This window comes from Equus quagga, chromosome 12 (genome assembly GCF_021613505.1).
Source record: "Equus quagga isolate Etosha38 chromosome 12, UCLA_HA_Equagga_1.0, whole genome shotgun sequence".
NCBI lineage: Eukaryota > Metazoa > Chordata > Mammalia > Perissodactyla > Equidae > Equus > Equus quagga.
The window spans coordinates 21422503-21428502 of record NC_060278.1 but is presented as its reverse complement, the minus strand read 5'-3'; the positions used below and the strand labels follow the sequence as shown (position 1 = coordinate 21428502).

Sequence of the window (6000 nt, the reverse complement as noted above, 5' to 3'; positions counted from 1 at the left end):
AAAAAGTCCAGGGAATATAAAGTAAAATTGTGTAAATTTCATGGATTTTTCAAGTAGCGACAATAGCACAGACAAAGACCCTTCAGATGCTTCTTCTCACTTTTTTGTCCCTTCGCATAAGTTCAGTTGGCACAAAGGTGCCCAGACAGGGGTGCCGTGAGGACTGGAGCTAGCCTATGCTGAGGGAGTCATACTGGGACCCTGGCTAGGTCTGCACCAGACCAGAGCAAGGGCCACCTTTGTAGTTCCCACAAAGATCTGGCGTGTGCCAGCAGGGGCTCATCTCGTCTCCCTGGCTACTTCTTGGTTGAAACCTCAAGTCTCATTTTCTCCCCTGTTCATTTCCTGCTCCTTTTCTTTTTTTTTTTTTTTTGCCTTTTCTTTCCACCTCCTTCCTTCCTAATCCCACCATCCTTCAATTTCTTCCTTCTCTCCTCTTCATCTGTAAGAAAAGATACTGTGTAAAATTAATTTTTCTTTTTTTTTTTGCTAAGGAAGATTCACCCTGAGCTAACATTTATGCCAATCTTCCTCTATTTTATACGTGGGTCGCCACCACAGCATGGCTGACGGTGGAGTAGGTCCGCACTGGGGATCCGAACCCTGGCTGCCAAAGCAGAGCAGATGAACTTAACCACTAGGCCACGGGGCCAGCCCCTAAAATTAAATTTTTACACAAAAGATAATGTGTATATTAAAATTTTTTAAGTAAACTAAAAAAAAACTAAGCTAAACACATGTTTATACATCATAAAGCTTACCCAAGCAAAAAGAACAATAACAAAAAGAAAAAAATTCTGGGAAGCATTTATTAAAATGTCTTTTTTTTTTCTTGATCTGAGTTCCTTAGCGGCAGGGTTTGCCTATATGACCTCTCACCCGTAGGTGCTTGATATTATTTAACTTTTATAAGCCATTCATGACAAACACATTTGTATTTAACACAATATGGAACAAAATTTAAGAGGAAAAAGAAAGAACCTGAGGCCCATTATTCATCAAGGATTAAGGACTGACAGAATTGATTCTCTCCCGGATTTGGTTCAGAAAGGGGATAATAATACTCGCCTAATTAACTAGCATGTTGGGTAGATTAAAGTGCTTTGTAAACATTAATTAAAGATGCAGGGAATTAGATGAGGCCAGTGTGTTATTAGGGGAAAAGTTTTCTCCCCTTTAATCAGAAATGATCTAAGGACCAAGGAATTGGGCCCAGCCCTTAGTGCTGCCAGTGACTCAGCCATTCTGTGCAACCAGCCACTTCCTTCCTCAGTTTTCTGTAAAATGGGGATAAACACACAGCGTTTTGGAACAGAGGTTGTCATAACGTCTGCCATTTGCGTATATAACAAGCCCTACAATTAATAAAACACCCTAACTTGCTTTCTCCCTCCTTAGAGTTGTTCCACCCCTTGGAAACACTGATAATATTAATTTCCACCAACTTACAAAAGCCCTCCACAGCCAGCTATTAACTTCAGTGGGTATTTCCACAGGGAGAAAGACGTCAATAGCACCAAGCGATGGGGTCCAAAACTCTTGGACCAGCTGCTTCTCCTCTCTGAGCCTCACTGTTCCTCCTCTGTGAAATGGGGATAAGAAATCAGAAGACTGTTGTAAGGATTAGATGAAATAATGTGCTCATGTGTGACGCCGTGTCCGAAGGTAACGCGTATCCGACACACAGTGGTTATTATTATCGTCATTAAACATAAAATAACCTCTCAAAGCAGACGAGAGGAGGGGGGGAAGTCCCATCTCATTCAGAGCTCCTAAGGCAAATCCCTGTTTTTTCTCCGCGTGTGTCCCTCGGAGGGGGCTGGGGTTTCACTCAGATGGTCCCCAATTCAAACCGCGCACTGAGACCGAGGACCCCGGGGAGCGGCGGCCGCGGGGCAGCTCCGGCGCGCGGGCCTGTCCCTTTAAGTGTCCCTGGCGCGCGCTGTGTGTGTCTGGGGGACCAAGACCCGGCGGGGGAGCGCGCCAAGGGGGGGGGCGGGGGGGGGGGGGATGTGGGGAGCGCGCGCCAAGGGGGTGGGGAGGAGAGGAGCGCGCGCCGCAGGGGCAGGGAGCGCGCGGCGGGAGCGCGCGGCCTGGGACAGTCTGCGAGGCGCGAGGCGCTGACGGGCTGGCAGGCGGCGCGAGGGCTCCAGGTCGCGGTCCGGGTGGGCGCCTGCGGTGCCCCGGGAGGGAACTCCTGCGGGGTGAGTGGGGACTTTGGGGCAGGCTTAGGGCGGCGGGAGGCGCCGTGGCACGGCGGGGAGCGCGGTGGCGTGTGGAGTCGGTGGGGAGGCTCGGGCTCGGGTGGGGCGAGCCCAAGGTGGAGCAGGGTCCCCCTCCCCTGGTGCCCGCTGTCCGCACGTCCCACGCCCCCTGCCCGCCGGTGGCCCCTGTGCGTGGATGTCTTCTTGGCGCGCTCCTTCTCCGACACATCGCTCGCCCCGGCTCCTGGAAGTTAGGAAAGATTCTGGGGCAATCCGACGGACCGTCGTCGACCCGGTGCCGCCTTTGATATTTCAGGGGGTCGCGTGCTCCCCGGGGCGGGGGCGGTGGGAGAAGGCGGCGTTTTCCGGTTCCGAGGTGGTCCTGTCCGGGTGCGCACGGTGGTCCGGGGAGCCTGTTGATCTTTGGGCGCGGAGCGGCCCGGGTTGTCCCTAACACCCCTTGCCCTGTCCCCGCCGCCCTTCCCCGATCCGTGCCAGGGACTCGTCGCCCCACTTGCCACCGCGGCCCCCGAATTCCCGGAGCTCTATCCCTCCCGCCGTGGAGAGGAGGGTGGGAGCCGAATATTGGCAAGAGGTGACCAAAGCCACCTGTTACCCTTGGGTCTTGCGAAAAGTGACCAGTAGATTTTTGTCCCCACCCCCGCTCCCCAACCCCAAACCCCAGCAGGTAACTGAACCACGAGGGAACGTGTGGATCTCCGGGGTGGCCGGGGCGGGAGGGATTAAAGAAAGAGCAGAAAATGTGGCCGATGTGATGCAATTTAACAAAAGGCAATAAAATAAACTTCAGTATTTCTCCAAGGCTTTGAAAGTTTCCCAGTATTGTTTTACCGAGTCTAAATTTAAGCATCTAGCTTTTTTTTTTTTTTTTTTTTTTTTTGTAAACCGCAGGAACTAACCTCAGAAAACTTTTAACTCTTTGCCAGGACCTAGTTGGTGCAGAGCAGAAAACTTCAAGCGAGTAAAGGAAAATGATTTTTTTGTGTGTCTTTTCCCTCCTAAACAGAGTAAAACGTTCAGGTCTGTTGCTGGAGACCGTAGAAGGAAGGTTCCTTCTGGCTCCAATTTTAATGGAGAACCATTTTTTTTAATCTGTATTTCTGAAAGTTAGAGAAACACCAAAGCAGGTATAAGTGTAAACTTGAGGAAAGTGTTCCCAGGAGAAGTGTTTATTAAAGATACTTTTCTCCTTAATTTTTTTTTAAGCACTCCCTTCTTAGTGTTCTCGGGTGCACTAAAAAGTTTGCCCTCCAAGTTCTGTGTCTGAATGTAGCAGATTGTTTTTCTAGGTGGAGGAGGTATTTTCGTTCCTGAGGCCAATGTGGAAATACAAACAAATGCCCTATTTACTTGGGATTGGGTGGGAAGGATGGACGTTGTCTGGAATCTCTCTTGCCAGCTTTGACAGTGTATGTATGGAATCTTGTGTATTTTCTTGCCCAGACCAGTACTAGCCATTTGAAAGTGAGTGGATAGATTCCTTGCACTTCGAATGAGCTTTTCTTTGAAAACTGTGGATGCTGAGACTGTAAAAGTAACCCATTTTCTCCATCACTAGAAATCAGAAGGGCACAATAAGAGGGATCGTTTAGAGAAGGTTGGAAAGAGGAGAAATGCTTTTAAGAAAATTTGAGTGTGTTTGACTCGGTGATGTCCCGAGTGAGTGAGTCCCCCTTTGTGGCAGGGGGATTTGCCTGTTTGGGTGCAGGTCCTGCGTGTTTATTAATTCATTCAGCAATATTTGCAGACTGACCACCTCCAGGGGGCTGAGCACGGAGCCAGTCATTGGGCACACAAACATATCTAGATAAGCGCCATGCTGCCCGAACTGATTAAAACCAGATCAAGTAAGCCTTCATAAGGAGACGAACGTACTCCTGGCCCTGGTTCCAAAGTTCTCAGACACCTGAGGAGCGCGTAGATGGCACCCTGTGTTGATTCTGAAGATCATCTCAGATAACAGCAAGAACTAGAGACCTGAAGGGAGAGCCGTGAAAGGCTTGGGTGGAGAAGAGCTCACAACAGGGGATCCTCTGGAACACAGAGTTCAGGCGCATCTTATCTGCATGGTTGTGGGACAGCCGCCAGTGGCATGGAGGCCATTCAGGGAGAGGTGCTGGGGAATCCTAGGAGCATCCTAGAACTTGAGCTTGTCGCTTGGCTGGTGAAGGGCAGCATCTCGTTTCCGTTTCCATTGGCCTGTCTGGTGGTGGTGGCGGCTGCCTAGCTGCCTGCCCGTGTGCTCTAAGGAGATGGGCTAGGCACCTGGACCTCTGAGAAACTGCAGCGTTCCCCTCGGGGATCTCTGAGCCAGTCTGCTGGTCATGGTTGAACGGTGTTCGAATTGACACGGTGGGGTCAAGATGGTGGAATCACAGGGACAGGCGCACCTGCCAGTGATGCCGTGGTTCCCCTTCTGGACTCACAGCATCAGTCGTGAAACCTGTTTTGAGAAAGTAGGTGCTGGGTTTATAATCCGTGCAGTCCGGATTGTGGTGAAGGAATGTGTGGGGCAGAACATCCCGCCTTATTGCAGAGGGCTGTGACAGCTCTTTGTGAATACACGTCTTCAAATTGGACATTTCCAAAGGCCCCAGCTCTGGGGACACGTAATTCTCTTTATTTTTTTATTGTAGTGAAATACATAGAACATTAAATTTATCATTTTAAAGTGTACAAATCAATGGCATTAAGTCCATTCACAATATATGTGATTGAGAAGAATGGTTCAGTTTTTTTTTCTGTAGAGGTCTACAGGTGTCCGTTAAATGAACCTTATTCATTGCATTATTCCTCACTGACTTTGTGTCTACTTAACATGTCAGTAATTGAGAGAGGTATATTGACAAATCCCACTATAATGAGGGATTTGTCAATATCTCCTTGTATTTTTGAGCTAAAAAATATTCTGCGACTATTTGTGCATACAACTTTCTATTTTTACATCTAACGGTATGCATTCGTAAGTTTATATTGTTAGAAATACAGCGTCTAATAGGAATTGAACTTTATCATTACATAGTTACCTTTATCACTAATGAGGATCTTTGTGTTAAAGTCTATTTTGCCTGATATAAGGTAGCCAGAAGTGATCTTTTCGGTGTTGCTGTTGTGAATATTTGCTTGATGTATCTTTTTCCATCCTTTTTATTTTCTTTTAAATATCTTTCTTGAGGTATAATTGACATTCAATAAACTGCACATATTTAAAGTGTAAGAAAAAGTACATTCACAGTGTGGTGTAGCCATCACCACTGTCTAGTTCCAGAACTTTTTCAACACCCGAAAAGGAAACTCTATCCTCATTAGCAGTCACTGCCCATTTCCTCCCACCCCAGCCCCTGGCAAGCACTAAGCTGTCTGCTTTCTTTCTTATGGATTTACCTGTTCTGGATAATTCATATAAATGGAATCATACAATATGTGGCCTTTTGTGTCTGGCTTCTTTCACTTAACAATGCTTTCAGGATTCTGCCATGTTCTCTAGCATGTATCAGTGCCTCATTCCTTTTTATGGCCGAATAATAGTCCATTGTAAGGATGTGCCACAGTGTATTTATCCATTCTTCAGTTCTTGCACATTTGGGTTGTTTCAACCTTTTGGCTCTTGTGAGTAGTGCTGCTATGAACATTTGTGTAAGGTTGTTGTCTGAATACTTGTTTTCAGTTCTTTTGGGTCTATACCTATGAGTGGAATTCCTGAGTAATTTACAATTCTGTTGAGTATTCACCAAACTGTCTTCCATGGTAGCTGTATCATTTTACATTCCAACCA

At 47.4% G+C, this 6000-nt stretch overlaps 1 protein-coding gene across 1 annotated transcript in view; it reads left to right on the top strand.

Moving 5' to 3' along the window:
- Window positions 1–2042: 2042 nt before the first annotated feature.
- Window positions 2043–6000, top strand: part of PROSER2 (proline and serine rich 2) — a 42523-nt gene continuing 38565 nt past the window's right edge. Inside the window, exon 1 of the mRNA XM_046679479.1 lies at window positions 2043–2204. The gene's annotated coding sequence lies outside the window, so the exon portion shown is untranslated. The remainder of the gene's footprint in view (window positions 2205–6000) is intronic.